At 42.9% G+C, this 18,630-nt stretch overlaps 1 protein-coding gene across 1 annotated transcript in view; it reads right to left on the reverse strand.

Moving 5' to 3' along the window:
* Positions 1–18,630, reverse strand: part of Kat2b (lysine acetyltransferase 2B) — a 101,998-nt gene that overhangs the window by 68,715 nt on the left and 14,653 nt on the right. The window lies entirely within an intron of this gene.

Raw genomic sequence — 18,630 nt, forward strand, 5'->3', positions numbered from 1 at the left:
AAGTCATTTTCTCAATTAGTGCTGAATGGGGGAGGGCTCATTTCATGGCGGATGATGCCATCTCTGGGATGCTGGTCCTGGGTTCTATAAGAAGGTAGGCTGAGCAAGCTAGGGGATATAAGCCAGTAAGCAGCACCCCTCCATGGCCTCTGCATCAGCTCTTGCCTCCAGGATCCTGCCCTAATTTCAGTTCCTGTTCTTGATTTCCTTCAGCAATGAATAACAGTGCTAAAGTGTAAGCTGAATAAACCCTTTCCTCCCTGACTTGCCTTTTGGTCATGGTGTTTTGTCACTGCAACAGAAACCCTAACTAAGATACTAGTGCTGTCAATATATCTACTAGCCAAAGCAGTAAGCTCCAGCTGCAATGAAAGACTATCTCAAAAGATAAGGTGGATAACTCCAGAGGATCTGACACCCTCATCTAGACTCTTGCAGAACATGCACTTGTGAACACACACATACACACACACACACACACACACACACAAGCATGCACATACACATGCATCACATAATCTTTAAAAATACTAATTTTAAAAATAACATGGAGAGAGACTGAAGAAAGACAATCAACCTTGAACCTCCACCCAGCCCCCGAACTGTACTTGTTTGCCTCTGAGGACAGGATACTTGAAGGCCAGAACCCCCTCTTCAGGACTAGTCAAAATTACCAGGGCTAATAGGGCAGGTGGGGTAACTACAGGGCAGTCTCCAACTCCATTATAACACCACTGCAAATTGACATGCCCTAACAACAAAACAGTTGCCAGTTGCCACAGCAACAACTAGAAAGGCTCAAAAAGAGAGAGAAAAAGAGGCCGAGTTTTTGTTTGTTTGGTTTGGTTTTTTGAGACAGGCATTCTGGAAGTTGCTCTGTAGACCAGGCTAGCCACAAACTAGATTCACCTGCCTCTGACTCCCAAGAGTGCTGGGATTAAAGGTGTGTGCCACCACTACCTGGCTAGAGGCAGAGTTTAGATTCTGCTAGAAAACCTCTGCACATTCCCAGAAGACTACATGAAGGTTCCTCCCCTTCATACGCCCCTTCTCTTACTGTGTCTCTATGAGAACAGATAGGGTGACTCTTGATCTTACACTTCTGTCCTTGGCTAAGAACAAGCTTCTTGCTTCTGCTCAAGTGGTATCATGGTTGCCACAATTCCAAGAGAGAGGAAAAACCCAGGATGAGATACAAAATTGCAGCACTTTTGTTATATGACAGGAAACGAAGAGTCTTTTCTGCAAGCCACCAGGCAACGCAAAATGAGCAAAATACACTTCAAAGCATCAGTGTTGTGCAGAAAGAAGGTGCACTGTAAGGGAGACAGCAAGGACGAAAGGGTGCAGGTTCCTGGCTGGTGAGTGGGGTTGGAGTGCAGCCACGAAGGTAGAAAAGCAGGGATGAGGGAAGCGGGTAAAAGGAAGACTGCTGGAGGCTGCATGAGCAACCATCCCCTCTACCTGGATGACGATCAACCCTCTCTCAAATACCAACTCCAGGGTTTGGAAAGATAGGTGCCCTTCACCCTCCCTGCTTTCTCCAGTGGTCACCCAGTCCAGCATCCACACTTTCCCTCCTTTGACAGCAGTCGCTGAGGCTTGGAAGGGACCTATCTATGTCTTTTCTGTTACTGGTGCCTACTAAATCACCTGATTTCCTTTTTCTTTAAATTTCCAGTTCAGAACCAGCAATGCCTTCTGTGACAAAGAGAGCACACCCTCATTAATGCAACAGAGACTTAAAGCCTTCTGACATATGGAAGGAGCACCAATGCTTAGACGGAGGCCCAGAAGACAGCATTTGTCAGACACATTTAAAAATAGCACTGGAGCTGAATGTGGTAGCACACACCTTTAATCTTTTAATCACAACACTGAGGACACAGAATTGGGCAGATCTCTAAGCTCAAGGCTAGCCTGATCTATAGAACAAGTTTTGGACAGCCTGGACTACACAGAAAACCTTTCTTTGAAAACCAAAAAGAAACAACCAGAGACCACTGATTCATTTTGAGTTATCACAAAGATGGCAGGTGCTCTGGGCAAAGCTTTTGTTATCAAAAGACCTAAAGTTTGCTTTAGTTAGAGTTCAGCTGAGTAGGAATCAGAAGTCTGAACTCCAAGGAATCATGCCACTGAAGAGTTCCACTCACCAGGGTAATCCCACCCATGTTTTCTAAAACTTCTTCACAGTGCTTTCCACTGTACAGAGTCCCCGGCCCCGTAACTTTAACTTTCTACAAGTGTAACAATCTCTCATCTGAGACACTAACAAGCGTAGCCAACATCTTCCCTGGAAGACTGCTCAGGGAAGGGTAGAAACTCTGGATGGACCAGAACAAAACCAACCATAATCAGCGGTTGTAACTCTGCTGAAGTTGAAGAACGGGAATCTACATCCTTGTCAAACAGCAAATTTAATAATTCAAAGCTGGGCATGGTGGTACATACCTTTCTTTACTCCTAGCACTTGAGAGGAAGAGGTAGGTAGATCTCTGAATTTGAGTTCAGACTCATCTACATAGCCAGTTCCAGGGCTATACAGAGACAGACAGACACACAGACACACAGGCACACAGGCACACACAGAGATTTATCCAAAAACAACAATTGAAGGACCTGGCTGGTTTGGTGGCACACACCTGAATTACCAGCTTCTCAGGAGGCAGACAAAGCAAGAGGGTTGTAAATTGAACCCCACCAGAGCTTCAGAGTGGGTTCAAAGCTACCCTGGGTAACTTAGTGAGGCTCCCTCTCAAAACAAAAACATTTGAAAGTGTAGATGTGGCTCAGTGGCAGAGCACTTGCCTAGTATATTAGAAACACTATGTTAAATCCCCATACTAGGTAGGGAAATCGAATTCAAGGATCCAAAACCTATCTCCCTGTGGAGTTGCTTATAAAAACCCACCAGACACAGAGTATACAACCATAGTACAGACAAAACTCCCATGTGCATAAAATTAAAAATAAATAAATATAAATAAAATAATTTTAAGGGGCTGGAGAGATGACTCAGCAGTTAAGAGCACTGGTTGCTCTCCTGGGTTCAATTCCCAGTACCCACATGGTGGCTCACGACCTTCTGTAACTCCATTCTCAGGGGATCTGACGTTCTCTGTTGGCCGCCTCAGCAACAGGTATGCATGCAAGCAAAACAGTTATATACATAAAAATAAACAAATAAAAATTAAGACCATACCAAACACACACACACACATACACACACTCACAAACTTGCCTTCCTCAATGAAATTCAAGTGAACAAATAACCACCTTTTAATCTTGGGTAAGAGCCTGCAAACTTACAGGCCAGAGATCACAACTATTACTGCAATGGACTTAGTGCAATCAACCGAGAAAGACAAGATTACACCCTACTTGCCTCTACACAACATAAAATAATAGCCCTGTTTACCAGGGCTCATAAACCTAAAGTCAAAATACTCGAAGCAGGGACTTTATAATAATCAAGTCTTACATTTCTCCTATTTATCAAAATATTAGCCACCAAGATAGATGCTGAATCAATTCTACCACACAATGAATACTGGCACTTAAACATATCTGGGGATAGATAGATAGATAGATAGATAGATAGATAGATAGATAGATAGAGATGGCTTTCCTTGCAAAACTGGCTAATTTTACTTTCCCACCAAATCTCAGGACTCCAGCAGGTTTTACAAAGTCAATTCTGGTTTCTTTTGCTCAGAATGAGTGGGGTTTTTGTTGTTGTTGTTTGTTTTTTTGTTTTTTCCAAAATAAATAGAAAAGTCCAAAAGTGAAAGAACACAAGATGGAGAAGGCATGAAGCAGAACAATGACAGCCCAATGGTTTGTGGCCCCATGGCTCTAAACAGTGCAAGGCAGGAAGTCCAGGAAAGTAACAATGTTTTGGGGAGGTGGCTCAGTGGTATAGCCTGAGTCAACCCCTAGAACAAGAAAAAAAAAAAAAAAAAAAAAAAAAAAAAAAAGCACACGAGGTGCTGTTCACCTAAAATCTGAGCACTTGAGATGCTCAGAGACTAGGGGGATTGGGGGAGGGGTCATGAGTTCAAGGCCAACCTGGGCTACATATTGAAACCTTATCTCAAGAAAATAAGCAAACAAACAAAGCGGGTATGGCAGTGGCTGCCTTGAATCCCAGAACTATGGAGGCAGAAACAGGTGACTGTGAATTCAAAGACAGCCTGGTTTACAGATCAAGCTCCAGGACAGCCAAGGCTACACAGATAGACCCTGTCTCAAAACAAAACAAAACTAAACTAAGCTGGGCGTTGGTAGCGCATGCCTTTAATCCCAGCACTCGGGAGGCAGAGGCAGGGGGATCTCTGTGATTTCGAGGCCAGCCTGGTCTCCAGAGTGAGTTCCAGGATAGGCTCCAAAGCTACACAGAAAAACCCTGTCTCGAAAAACCAAAAAGAAGAAAAAAAAAAAAAAACAAAAAACACTAAACTATAAAAGAAAGTAGCTGGGTTTAATTCCCTAGCAGTCCACATGGCAATCCAAGTTGAGATATGTTACCACAAACATATTAAAATATATGGGGCAAGCAAGATGGCCCAGAAGGTAAGAGGACTTGCTGTCAAGACTGATGACCTCACTCTGATCCCCAGGACCCACAAAGTACAAGAGAATTAGCCTTCACAGAGATGTTGTAGTAAACTCAAAGACACACATATTTAGACACATACAAGCTAACTGAAAAACAAATATAATTTTAAATCTTACTAAATTGAGTATGATAGCTCATACATATAATCCCAGCACTTGCCTGTAATCCTGGTACTCAGGAGACTGAGAAAGGATGATGGTGAGTTCAAGGCCAGTCTAGACTACAGAGTAAAACCCTAAAACAAAACAAATCATTGGGACAGCAAGATGACTAATCAGTAAAGGCCCTTGTCACCAAGCCTGACAACCTGAGTACAATCCATGGGACCCACATGGTGGAGGGAGAGACTCTCAAAGTTTTCTATAGACATGTACTATGGCATGCAAATACTCCCACACACACAAATAGTGTATCATTTTAAATAATTTTTAATTATTTATATTTACTACATATTATAATAACTTTTAGAGCACCAGTTGGAAAAAAAATCATTTAATTTAATGAAATTTAAGTTCTAGTTTCTCTCTCTCTCTCTCTCTCTCTCTCTCTCTCTCTCTCTCTCTCTCACACACACACACACACACACACACACACATACACACTATATAGAGAGACATATGTGCACACACCTCTCCTGCTCCTCTTGCTGGGGACCAACTCAAGTGATTAACTATTACACAAACCCTGTACAACTAGGCCACACCCCAGCCATACCATTTTCTCAGTGATATTGTGGGTTGAGCAGTACCTCCTCCCCACAAAGCTCAAAGACTTGGACACCAAGACCCAAGCTGCCAAGAAGGCCAGCTGAAGACAGAGGCGAAGACTAAAGTATGTCAAGGATTGCCAAGACATGCCACCTGCTGAGAGGAGGGAAAAAGAGGAAAGGTTGGGGAGGGAAGAGAGGGGAAAAAGAGGGTGGGACGGGTGTCTTTAGAACTAACTAACTAGCTTACTCTGCCCCTGACCTCAGCTTCCCAGAGCCAACACAGAAGCTGTTATTTTAAGTCACCAACTTTTCGATCATGTGTTAGACAGCTCTAAGAAACTGACACATGTAGTAACTACAAAACTGTAAGTCAAAGCATTGTGACTTGTGCTTATAACCTCAACACCTGGAAATCTGAGGCAGGAGGACTGTCATGACTTGGACCAGTCTGGACCACAGAGTGAGTTTTCAGCCACCCTGAGCTTCAAAAATAATTAAATTGTGTACATGCCTCACATAATAACTAGGAGTGATTACCATACTAGAGTAATGTAGACATTATAATTTAGGGTAGAAAGGTCCAATATTCCTAAGTGGTTAAGAATACCCCATGAGGCATGGGATTCCCTTGAGTTATGCTTATTTGCAATGAGCACTTCTGGAACCTGTGCATACCCAGGAAAACGTTAGTCTGCATGCACACTGTTGGTAATGTGTGTGATGTATTGTCTACACTGAAAGAGGAGGGAGTCCTTTAAGAAACAGTTAGTGATAGCTAGGGGTGTTGGTCAGTGACTCAGTGTTTACTTAGAATGTACAAGGTCCTGAGTTCCAACCACAGCACCAGAAACAAAAATAAGTAAACAAACCAATGTGCTCTATCCTCCTTAGCAGCCAAGAAAACATTTCTGACATGTGCTTTGAGCTGCAGCTACCAAGCCCTCCTCTTTGGCCTACATTCATCTCCCCTTCCAAACAGGCTACTGCTCTCAGAGATAAGTGGTCCCCTTGGAAACACCTCTTCCATAGCTCTTGGTAATTAGGCATGACAGCTGCTGCCTAAGAGATCTCCTAGCAGGGTTAGCCTAGTGGCCTAAACTGAGTAACCGCTGAAGGACAATCTTTCAGGGAGCCTCTGCCAAGCCAATTACCCAGCAGCCAGCAACCTGGACACCAAGGAGGGACCAGCTGTCCAGGTGACATCATCTCCCCAAGAGCAGTCAGGACATATCCAAGGAAGAAACAGGTAATCTCCAGAAGCCTGAGACAAAAAGTGGTTTATTCACATAGAGGCTCCTGGGCATGAAGTCAACTCAATGAGTTTCTTACAGTGAAGTGAAGACACTGGAGCCACTCAGTTGGATAGACATGTGGTCACACCCCAGATGACAGACAGACAAGAGGTTCAGGAGATTGAAGTTTGCTCAGTGTTAATGTGTAAGCATTTGTGATATTTGGAAGCCATATGGGAAGAAAAGGAGAAAGATAGTCATGCTATCCAACAAAATTCTGTCATGTGAAAACACTGAACTGACTCATGTTGGTAGAAAACGCAGGAAAAGCACACTGATGGGAAATAAACAGTACAATCATTTCTCAGCTCTCTGCCTCAGATCAAGTATAGACAACAGTGGAGAAGAATGATGAATCTAACATTTATGTGCCACTGCACTGGAGAAACACTGTATGGGGAAGATATGAGCTAGTCACAGTGCTTAGAGTCAAGCTGAGGCTGGGAACTCTGTCCACCATGCAAATACACAGATCCTGTTCTGGCAGGTACCTGGGCTGGGAGTGGGGGTGGAAGGGCAGTGGGCACTACCTCCGAGCTCTGAAATTTGACAAAGTCATCCTATTTAAAAGTCACAGTAGGCCAGTGAGATGAAACTGGTCTTTCTGAGCACCTGCACACACAGCATATATTCACACAGACACATATACACATATATAAAATTAAAAATTCTTAAAAAGCGGGCTGGAGAGATGGCTCAGCAATTAAGAGCACTGACTGCTCTTCCAGAGGTCCTGAGTTCAATTCCCGGCAACCACATGGTGGCTCCCAAACACCTTGAATGAGATCTGGCACCCTCTACTGGCATCCAGGCAGAAGAATGTATACATAGTAAATAAATAAAATCTTTAAAAAAAATTCTTAAAAAGCATGAAAACATGCCCATTATAATTAATGACTAAGAAACATAAACACAAACTACTGAGGTCCCTTTCACCCCCAGAAGCATGCTACCAGGGAGCTGGAAATGAGGCAGAAAACACTTCAGGTGTGCACTGTCAGGAGTGGCTGCTGTGGACAACAATAGAACAGTATCTCAGAAATTTAAAACAGCATTTCCATATGATCCAACAATGCCTCTTATGAGCATGAACCTTTAAAAACTGAAGCAGTAATGTACTTGCCTAGATTCAAGCAAGTACATTACTTGGGTTCAAGCCTCAGTAATCACAGAAAAAAAAAAAACTATTACAGAAAATCAAAACAGAAATTTGTTCGCTCACATTCTAGCTGCTTTATTTATTTAGCATAGTAGCCAAAAGTTGAAAGCAACGCATGAACAGGTAAACACAACCTGGCATATGTAAGCAATTTTATGTTCCTTGAAATTTAGGAAATGGCGCCGGGCGTTGATGGCGCACGCCTTTAATCTCAGCACTAGGGAGGCAGAGGCAGGCGGATCTCTTGTGAGTTCGAGACCAGCCTGGACTACAAGAGCTAGTTCCAGGACAGCCTCTAAAGCCACAGAGAAACCCTGTCTCGAAAAACCAAAAAGAAAAAAAGAAAGAAAGAAAGAAATTTAGGAAATGTATATATGTGCCTCTATATGTACGGTGCTGGCGTGTGTGCCTGTGCATATGTATATGAATGCATATGTGTATGCATGAGTGTATGTGTTTGTGTGTGCATATACATGAGTGCCTGTGTGACTTGATCTTGAAAGGAAAAGAAATCCTGACACCTGCTACAATGTAAAACTTGAGGACAGTTTGATAAGTAAAATAAGCCGGTCACAAAAGGCAAACACTTCACTTCTATGAAGAGCCAAATTTGTATAGATAAAAATACAGTAGTGAGTGAATGATAAAAACACAGTATATACATGTATGAAATATCAAAGAAGCAAGATAGCTAAGCAGGTAAGGTGACTGCTTCCAAAGTGGGACACCCTGAGTCGACCCTAGGGTCTCACATGGTGGGAGTTGATTCCAAAACTTTTCCTCTAACCTCCACAAACCATGTGACCACACTTACCCTCTCTCTCTCATGCGTGCACGCATACACACACACACACACACACACACACACACACACACACACACACACACCCCAATAATATAAAAAATTAAGCAGGGTGGTAGTGGCACACACCTTTAATCCTAGCACTCAGGAGGCAGAGGCAGGGATCTCTGAGTTCAAGGCCAATCTGGTCTACAAAGTGACTTCCAAGAGAGCCAGGGCTACAAAGAAACTCTACCTGGAAAAAAACATCAATTTTAATTAATTAATAAGTAGATAGGATTTAGAAAGAGGAAAGAGTGTTTAATGATTCCCAGACTTTAATCTGCTCACTCCCAGTTTTGCAAACTGAAAATTTTTCTTTGGTGGGTGGCAGTGATAGCTCTGATTACAGAAATAAGATATTACACCATGCTAAGAGTCTACATCTTCAAAAGTTCTCTGGTGTGGAGACAAGTTTCAGAGGTTATGAGCTGATCTTGCAGCAGACCCCGCTTAGATTCCCAGTACCCACATAGTGACTCACAACCACCTGTAACTTCAGTTCCAGGGCATCTGATGTCCTCTCTGACCTCCACGGACATTAGAAATGCAGGTGGTTCATATATATCCATGCAGCCAAAACACTCAAACACACAAAATAAATCTTTAAAAATTTTAAAAATCTATAGTACTGTGAATGTGGCCCAGAGGTAAAAAGTCTGTCTAACATAAAGGGAACTTAGGTTCAATTCCACGTACTACCAACAGTTTCCCAGTATGAATCACTTTTTTTTTTTTTTGCTATGTAGAAGTTTTTTGAATATTATGTATTGCCCAGCATGCAGACACATGCCTTTAATCCCAGCATGCAGGGGGGAGAGGAGGGAGAATCTCTGTGCGTTCAAAACCAGCCAGGTATCTTTTTCAGGATAGCAAGAGCAACACAATGAGACCCTATCTGAAAAAATAAAAAATAAAAAACAAAGATAGGGATGGGGTAAAACTATAATTTAATGCAATACTATTATGTATGTGTATATATGACACACATATAAGAGGGTAAACACATATGTCACAGCACACATGTGGAAGGCAGCGGACAACTTTGAGTTGATTCTTCTTTCCATGGTATGCCAAGTCAGCAGCCTTGCACAGCACACACTTTCACTGTCTCACTGACCTCAATATAGATTTCTCAAGTGACGTTTTTTTCCAGTTTATTTATTACTTTATTTTTTACATTCCAATCCCTGTTCCCCCTCTCCTCCCGCTTCCCCCACTCCCCTCCTCTCCCCACCTGCTCTTCAGAGAGGGTAAGGCCTCCCCGCTAGGAAGTCTACTAAGTCTGTCCCATCAACTCATTAAGGCAGGACCAAGGCACCTCTCCACCATCAAGTGACAGTTTTTAAATCTGTTGACAATTACATGCATAGACTGAATGCTGTGATCATATTCACCCCATCTCTCTCCCCACTGCATATTGGTCTCAAGCCTCAAGTCGTCAGCCAGTGAGCCATATCTTCAGCCTGGGAAACTATGTCTTTCTCCTCTTCCTTCTCTTTTCCCACTTTTGTCTTTGTTTTGCTTTGCTTTCCTTTTTGTTAGTGAGATGGGTCTCACTGTGTAACCCAGGCTGGTGCTTAGCCTCTCGGCTTCACAATTACAGGTATGAGCTCTAAGCCCAGTTTACTTCTTGACTTAATGTTGGCAAAGACTAGGAGAGATCAATGCTACTGATGTTTCCCTAAGTGGATATGAAGCGAAATCAACTCTTAAATATTGTGTTTCCACTCATGGATAGCGCTGTTCTTAGCCTGGGTCAGAGAAGCTTCTTTTTCAGAAGATCGCAGCTAATGCAGAATCTTCTAACTGTTAAAAAGCAGTCTGTAATAGGTAACTGTTGAGTGCTCAGTCCTGAGTTAAACATCAATATCTTCTAGCCTTCTCCAAGGCTAGAGAGCAGCATGGAAGAGAGGGTGACTGAGGAGTTAGAACATGGAGGTGAGTGCCATTGAAACAGTCTTCTTTCTGGGTATGACATGGCTATAGTAATCATGAACATGTGTTCATGGAGCTGTGGCTGGTGTGCTGGAAATTAAATCAAAGGTGATGCCCACCACCACTAACACATATACAGGGTCTCACTCTGTAGCCCCAGCTAGCCTCAAACCTGTAATCCTCCTTCCTTAGCCTCCCAAATGGAATTCTTTTGGCAGGGGTAGAAGGTAGAAATTTGACACAGTGTATCCTAGTGCAGGCTAGAACTCACTATGTAACCCAGCATCCTCCTGCCTTGGGGTCCTGGATGGAGAGCGAAATGCCAGCTTTAAGCTTTCAATGAGATTTCTTTTCAGTTAACACACACCAACACACACCAACACACACACACACACACACACACACACACACACACACACACACACACACACACACACACACACACACACACACACACACACACACGGCTGAGTTTTCAACTCTGAACAGTCTCACCCAGCTGTCTACTTGGCACCCAGCCACTTAGACATACACCTGATGGCTGGAACATCTCCCTCCTCCACCTGCTGACATGCACCAGGGCAATGCGATGAGCAAACTCAAGCCTTCCATGCAGTTACTTTGAAAGCTTATGTTCTCCTGAAGGACACATAACCAGCTCAACCTGTGAAACAGATCTTGCAGCTCATATTCCCAACTGCCTACACTGGCTTTCTGCCCAGAGCTGTACAGCAGGGTTTGTCTTCAGCACCACAGCCCCCTTTCAAGCCCCCTAATCCTTCATTCTATGGACCTTCTCCTAAGGCTCAGTTAACACTTTAATTCAATGCCTCACCCACCACCTCAGATTCTCAGACTTAGACCGTCTGCAGTCTCATTATCAAGGCTTCCCCCTCAAGCCACCATGGTTGGAAGGATACTTCCTCCCTTCTCCCCATAAATCCGTACTCCCAAACCTCCACTTGACAAACACACACACACACACACACACACACACACACACACACATTAATAAAAATAATGAAAATCTCTATTCAAAATGCTCAAATTTTTTTAAGTTAAAGAAGAAAGACCAATAAAGGGCAATATCAGACAGTGAGGATAGATGAAAAGAACTCAAGTTGGGAAAGAGGATATAAGGGCAACTTCTCTAATTTCAACTCATGTTTTCTTTATTCTTCCTTTTTTTGTGTGATAGTGATGGTTAAGTCCATAAAAATGCAATTGATAGTGCAAGTCTAGCATCCTCCCGTGCACAAGTTCACTGAGATCCACAGAGTTTAGGACTTGACAGGTGGTTAAGCAGAAATGTTCTTGACTGGGCATGGTGAGGCACATCTGTAATTCAGGCACTTGCAAGACAGGAAAGGAAGACTGCCACAAGTTCAAGACCAGCCTACCCTACATAGTTAGATACAGGCCACTATGAGCTTGGGATATAGCTTGCTTAGAATGTGTGAGGAGAGTTGAATCCGCAGCACATTCCTCACTTTATAAAAAGGGTCCTCGGGGGTGTGGCAGGAAGGATTCCCCAGGCACTATCAATACTTTCTCTGTCTTCCTTCTGTGTGGCACTTACCACATTCTGTCATTTTCTTTCTTACCATCTGCCTCTACTACCAGAAAGCAAGCTCTATGAGAATGGGAACCCATCTGTCACTACACTCCAGCTGCATCTACATAAATGCCTGGCACCCTTAGTAACAATGCTGAGTGAATGGAAAAGCCCAAGTCTGGCAACAATAAGAAGCCTCCCTGGGCCACCCCATGTAAAGAGGCGTGCTAGAATCTGAATGCTGGTCCATGTTCTAACCACCCTGAGGTTTGGGTCTCTTCGCTTGCTTTCAGTCAATCACACCACTTTCTTCTACACTTCCAACTCAAGATGGTTCTCTCTGGGGACTTTAAATCTGATTTTTCACATTGATTTTTCTCTTCCTCCATTATTCTCTCTAGCAAGAGGCTCCAGTGGCTTTGACCTCCTTTTACACAAATAGTAATGCCGAGCCCAGGCAGTGTTCAAATACAAGGAGAGTCAGATAGTTGGTCCTGTGGGGATGTGCAATCCTGGGTTGCATGACTCACTTGTTATTTCAAAGTATGCTGACCTTGGCTTCCTTGGCATCCTGCCAGCCCGTTTCAACACCAGCTTGTTAGAGCAGACGCAAATTAGTGCAGCTACCATCCATCACTGAGACAGTGGCTGACATTCCTTGGTGTGGGTCCTATCCTGGAATCTCACACACAGCAGGAAGTAGGTGGGGTGAGAGGGAGGTCCCAGAGGGCTGCAGCAGGGCATGTAACAAATGGGGATTGGGACCCATGGTCTACATGGAATTTAGCACCCTGAGGCATCATCTATGCCTCCTTCAGAGACCAGGTGATGTTCATCCAAGTTCATGGTTCACTTTTTTCCAAAATCATATTCATGATTTAAAAATAATAAAGCTGGGCATGGTGGCATATGCCTATAACACCAGAACTCACAGAGGTGGAGGCAAGAGGGTCAGAACTCAGTCAGCCTCGGCTACATACAAAGTATAAGCCCTAGCTGGGTTCACATGTGACCTGGCCTCAAAAAGTGAAAAGGGGGGGGGGGCAGAGGGAAGAAAGGGAGGGAGGAAGGAATAGTTGACACCTAAACAAAGAACAAAAAACAAAGGCAACCCATTGCCAACTTTACTTAAAAAGAGCAGAGCACAAAAACAGTCTGAATGGGAGCTACACCATGTAGCTTTATACACAACTCATGTCTCTATTTCATCAATATTTTCTGCAAAGACTCTTTTTTGTGCTGTATAGGTTTACTTTGGTTGGTTGTTTGTTTTTTTTTGTTTGTTTGTTTTGTTTTGTTTTTTTGGGTTTTTTTGTTGTTTTTTTTTTTTGTTTTTTTTGTTTGTTTGTTTTTTGAGACAGTGTTTCTCTAAGTAGTTCTGACTTCCCTGGTAAGCCAGTAGACAAAGCTGGCCTGGAACTCCCTGAAATCCACTTGGCTCTGGCTCTGGCTCTGGGTGCTGAGGTTAAAGCTGTGTGACACCTTTCATAATAATTATGGTATCTTTATGAAAATATGGTTCTAATATACAGAAAAGGACACAGTACTTGCAGAAATTCATCTTTTTGTTGTCGTTGGCTTTTTTTTTTGACACAAACTATTTCTTTGTAGCCTAAGCTTGCCCTAAACTTGAGACCCTTCTGCCTCAGCCTAAATGGGATTCCAGGTAGAAACTCACAGTATTTGCTCAGAGAAGAATTAAATGTAGTTCTGACTTCTCTTTGCTTGCTCCTGTATCAGAAATCCAGGTAATGAGAAAAGCACTGTTATTGAATCTACCCTGAGGCCAGATGACACAGCAGGAACAGTGACTTTTAGGACAACAGAAGCTACAGAGGAAGCCCTGTTCTCATTAACAACCAAAACCAACAAAAAGCTGGACAGGTGACACTAGTCTGTAATGCCAGCAGTGAAGAACCATGGACTAACCTGGACTAAATAATGAACACCTATCTGAACAGAAAAGGAAAAGCTAGCCATGAGTGAAGAAAACCACACTTGGAGATGCCTATGCCCAGGCACCAAGTCCTCTACTTTGGACCCATAGCTACAAAGTCTCCTACAGCCTCAGTTTCTCATTTCTTTTGTTTCAAGATAGAGTCTCGCTCTGCAATCCAGAATGGCCTGGAACTCACTATGAAGCCCAGGTTAGCCTCAAACTTTAGGCAGTCCCTGCCTCAGAGCCAGGTAATAAAGATTATAGGTGTAAGTGGCCACATATTGTTACTTGTCCCATCTTTAAATGTGTTTTCTTACCAGGTATGTGATGGGGATGTTCTTCTATACATATGTTTCTCTTATTGGTTGATAAATAAAACACAGATTGTCCAGTAGCCAGGCAGGAAGTATAGGTGGGGCTACCAGATGAGGAGAATGCTAGAGAGAAGCCAAGAGAGAGAAGCCATGTAGCTAGCTGCCAGAGGAATAACATGCCAGATTATGGGTAAGCCACAGCCTCGTGGCAATACATAGTTTAATAGAAATGGGTTAATAATTAAGAGACAGCTAGCCAAAAAGAAGCCTGAGTCATTGGCCAACAGTTTAATAATTAATATGCCTCAATGTGCTTATTTGGAGCTAATCGGCTAAGGGACCAGGTGGAACAGAAACACTGAGAACAGGTATGATGGTACACAACTGCAATCCCAGCACTCGGGAGGCAGAGGCAAGCAGATCTCTATGAGTTCAAAGTCAGCCTGGCCAATAGAGTGAGTTCTAGGACAAGCAAAAAAAGAAGTGTTTTCTTTCCTGTAATCTCACAAAGCCTCTGAATATAATATTTTTATGCACTAGCTATTTTTGGGTGCCTAGTTTATGTGAGATATAGCCTTCCTGCTATGTGAAATAAATCAAAGCCCTTGCTTCAAGGGGATTAGAACATGGGCAAGAAATGGCTTTAAACTTTTGATTTCTAATGGAAAGTACTTCCCTACTCTTCAAGATGCCCTGGGTTTCATCCTCAGGACAGCAATATACATATATTGTATATTATATGTTATATATTATTATATGTCATATAGTATATATAACTGACACATAGAATACATACACATAGAATACATCCACAATGATTGCCAACTATTGATTAGTACAGCAAAAAAATAAAAAGGATGATTAATATTATAGAGTAATGGTTGGCATGCTGCTATTTTAGATAGGGGAGAGGATAAGATGTTGAAATTTGAGAACATACCAGAAGAAGTTGAAGAACAGGATAGAGAAATACACACAGTAAAGGCCTGAGATATAACTCAGTGGCAGAGCACTTGCCTAGCATGCACAAGACCTCCAGAATTCATGTCCCAGCACAGAAAACACAGGAAAGAGGGAAGGGAAAGAGGGATGTATATTTCTGGTGTCCCTGCTGATGTGCAAAGACAAAGGTAACCCAGTTACAATCTGATGTCAGAGATGAAAGCAACACAACATGTTAGGGATTCAGGACCACATACACATGCATGCACACAAAATAAATTAAAAATATTTAATTAAAGCATTAGATGCCAGTTAAGACTCTATCTAAAAATAAAATGGTCTACAAAGTTAAATGAATGGCAGCAATATGCACTAAGTCATTCCAGCACTGAAAATCACACTTGGTGAACAGTGCCAGCTACAAAGAGATGGATAGCCACATGAGTCCTTTCAGAAAGCTCATTTTAACTCAATCTTAATTTTAGTTATGGAAAAGCTGGGAGGAGCTGTAGAGAATCCCACTTCTCAGTGCCATTGCCGAGGAGAAGATCCCAGGAGCTTGGCAACGGCTGAGGAGAATGTATGAATGAGTGTTCTCTTTCCAGAAGCTTCACCCGGTAGGTCAACGGCACAGAGGAGTTGATGCCCTCCTAGCTTTGTATGCTGGCTTCTGTCAATCTTTCAGGAAAGCTGTCATTCTCCCCAACCCCTCCGGTTCTACACAGCTTCTGAAACACACTGGGTAACAATCCTAGTCACCTTCCAGAACCAGGGGTGGGGGCAGTAGGACTTCATATGATAGTCACCATTTCTGCACTCACCCCTGCAAATACCAAGGACAAAGAACCATGACACCAAACAGAATGAAGTCTGTAGCTGGCATTCCACCAACTGTGACATCAACCTCACTCACTTGACAGCCCACCAGCTGTTTCCCAGCATTCCTACCCATATCAGAGTGGCCAGGCACACCTTGACCACATTCCTGCCTCACAAGGCATTCTCAGTACATCTGAATGTCAAATTCCCATCTGTTCTTTCAAAACCCAAATTAAATTCCAGTATAAGAGCCTAGGGGGTGGAGGTGACTAAGACCTGTCATCCCAGCCCCCACTAGGCTGCATCAGAAGGACTGTGAATTCCAGGTAAGCTTTTGCTTCATAACAAACCACCACCTCAAAAGACCAAACAACTAAACTAAAATTATTATTATTATTTTTAAAAAATGAAATCAGTTAATGGGGAATGTCCTTCTGTATATATGTTTCTCTCATTGGTTGATGAATAAAACATTGTTTGGCCAATAGAAGCAGGAAGATAGACGGAACTAGGAGAATTCTGGAAAAGGAAGGCAGAGAGAGGCAGACCATGTAGCCGCCAAAGGAATAACAGATCTGTGCATTCTTTATTTTGAAAGTGGCTGGGAAAAAAAATTTAACTTAAAAGCACATGTTGCCAGGAAGTGGTGGTTCACGCCTTTAATTCCAGTACTCAGAAGCAGAGGCAGGCAGACCTCTGTGAGTTCAAGGCCAGCCTGGTCTACAAAGCAAGTTCCAGGACAGGCTCCAAAGCTACAGAGAGAAACCCTGTCTTAAAAAACAAAACAAAACAAAGAAGGGGTGGAGAGATGGCTCAGTGGTTAAGAACACTGGCTGGTCTTCTAGAAGTTCTGAATTCAATAGTTCAATTCCCAGAAACCACATGGTGGCTCACAACCATCTGTAATAAGATTGTGTGCCATCTTCTGGCCTGCAGGGATACATGCAGACAGAACACTGTATACATAATAAATAAACCTTAAAAGAAAAAGAATTCATGTTATAAACTATTGCTACATGTGGGGTTGTACTGACAGCTCAGCAGTCAAAACCACTCAATGCTCTGGAAGAAGACCCAGGTTTGGTTCTTATCACCCACATGGAGGCTCTCAATCAGCTATAACTCCAGATCCAGGGGATGTGATTCCCTCTTCAGGCTGCATACACTTGATGCACATACATTTAGTCAAAAACTCATACACATGAAGTAAAACCCTTAAAAAATTAATACTGTTACACATGACAACCTGGCTGCAATCACAAACAGTGCATGGAGACCGAATAATTCTTTTGTGTATAAAAGGGAGTCGGGGTCTTATGTATTCTAGGCTGGCCTCAAATAACAGATGACCTTAAACTCCTAATTCTTCTTCCTCCCTCTGCTGAATGCTAGGATTATGAGTAAGCCAATGTGACCTTGAGGTGCTGGGGATGGAATCTACGGGCCTCATGCACATGACAGGCAAGCACTCTACCATCTGAGGTCCATCCCCAGACCAAGATGATTCCATTGTCTACAGGGAATTTTAGGAACAGACAAGAATAATTTCTGGCAATAGTCATGAGGGTAACCAGAGTGGGAAGACGCAGAGTGTGCTGCAGGCTGCAGAGATCCCTCTTTCTCTGAGGACAGACACATAGTTGTATATGTATGTGGATATTGAAACTTTAGTGTAGTGTGAGACAAAGGCTTAGACTTCACAGTGAGATCCTGTCTTTAAAAGGGGGTAGGGAGGTGGGTAGCTTAGCAGTTAAGAGTGCTTCCTGTTGTTTCAAAGGATCCAAGTTTGATTCTCAGCCCCCAAGTCAGGCAGTCCACAGTTATCTGTTACTCCAGTTCCAGGGGGTTCAATATTCCCTCGTGGCATCCAAAAGTACCAAACACACATGTGGTATATATACAATAAAGAAATCTTTAAAAGAGAAAAAGAACAAATGGGAGGGAGTACAGGCTCAGTAGTAGAGTGCCTGTCTACCACTAACAAGGCTCTGGGTTCGAGTCCCAACACCACACATACAAAACAATCTATGGGCCATTAACCTATGATTTGAACACAATATTGTTTTTTCTTATTTGTTTGTTTTCTTTTTTTGTTTGTTTGTTTTATTCAAGACAGGGTTTCTCTGTGTAGCACTGGCTGTTCAGGAATTTACTCTTCAGACTAGGCTGGCCTCAAACTCACAGAGATCTACCTGCCTCTGCTACGTGCTAGGATTAAAGGTGTGGGCCACCACCACCTGGCTTTGAACACAATATCTTATGCATAGTAAATTTTAAAGATTTGTATATACTGGTTTGTTTAGAGACTGTGTCTCACTATGTAGCTCTGACTGGCCTAGAACTCTCTGTATAGAGCAAGCTGGCCTTAAACTCAGAAAACTTCCTGTCTCTGCTTCTTGAATGCTGAGATTAAAGGTGTGTGCCACATGTCTGACCCTTTTCTCTTTTTTAAGTAGGACCTGGTGGCATATACCTATAACCCCAGAACTGTGGAGGCAGAA

This window comes from Cricetulus griseus (assembly GCF_003668045.3).
Source record: "Cricetulus griseus strain 17A/GY chromosome 1 unlocalized genomic scaffold, alternate assembly CriGri-PICRH-1.0 chr1_0, whole genome shotgun sequence".
Lineage (NCBI taxonomy): Eukaryota > Metazoa > Chordata > Mammalia > Rodentia > Cricetidae > Cricetulus > Cricetulus griseus.